Genomic DNA, 838 nt, shown 5'->3' with positions numbered 1-838 from the left:
CTGACTGCTTTTTGCAGCACTAAGGAAAAGTCTTCCAAAGCTCACTCTGACCTTTGTGTGCTGGTTTTCCTTCCCTTTAGAGCAGTACAATTTTCGTATTCATGTGTCTCTGTGTTGTGTCTTCTCTTCTTTTAGGACAGCAATGGTATTGGATTAAAGACCATCCTACTCTAGTATGACCTCATCTTAACTAATTGCATCTGTAATGACCTTAAATAAAAACACATTCTAAGGATTCAAAAGAATGTGAATTTTAGGGAGATCCCATTCAGAGCTGGAAATATGTCTCTATGTTCCTCTAAAAGATAAAGACTATTAAAATAAAAAACAATACAATGTTAACATCTCTGTAAAATATGAATAATAAGTCTTTGATATCGTCAGACATCTTGTCAGATTTTTCTCAAGTTTTCCTGAAAACTTTTCTGTCCACATTATTTGATATATGTCCTAAAGATCTTTTAATCTATATCACGTTGAGTTTTGTTTCTTTTCTTGCAATTTTTAAAAACTGAATAAACGTGCTCGCTTCGGCAGCACATATACTAAAATTGGAACGATACGGAGAAGATTAGCATGGCCCCTGCGCAAGGATGACACGCAAATTCGTGAAGTGTTCCATATTTTTAAAGATATTGTATCCATCTACAACTAAAAAATAAATATTAAAAAAAACTGAATGAACTAGATTTTTCATCTTACAGTTTCCAATTTGAATTTTGCTGCTTGATTTTAAGTGATGTCCTCTCCAGGTGATCAATGGGATTTTAAAAAATCATATGAACTCATGGATTTAATAATATTTGTTGTGCTTCAATCCATTTGGAATATCAGCCTG

General features: G+C 33.1%; 1 non-coding gene across 1 annotated transcript; it reads left to right on the top strand.

The window, feature by feature from the left end:
* The first annotated feature begins 521 nt into the window (after window positions 1–521).
* LOC125617798 lies at window positions 522–628 on the top strand. Its single transcript, XR_007348912.1, has one exon. It is a non-coding gene; the product is annotated as a U6 spliceosomal RNA (small nuclear RNA).
* Window positions 629–838: the final 210 nt, after the last annotated feature.

The sequence above is a fragment of the Marmota marmota genome, unplaced genomic scaffold, assembly GCF_001458135.2.
Source record: "Marmota marmota marmota unplaced genomic scaffold, marMar, whole genome shotgun sequence".
NCBI classification, from domain to species: Eukaryota; Metazoa; Chordata; class Mammalia; order Rodentia; family Sciuridae; genus Marmota; species Marmota marmota.
This window is presented reverse-complemented; position numbering and strand designations above follow the sequence as displayed.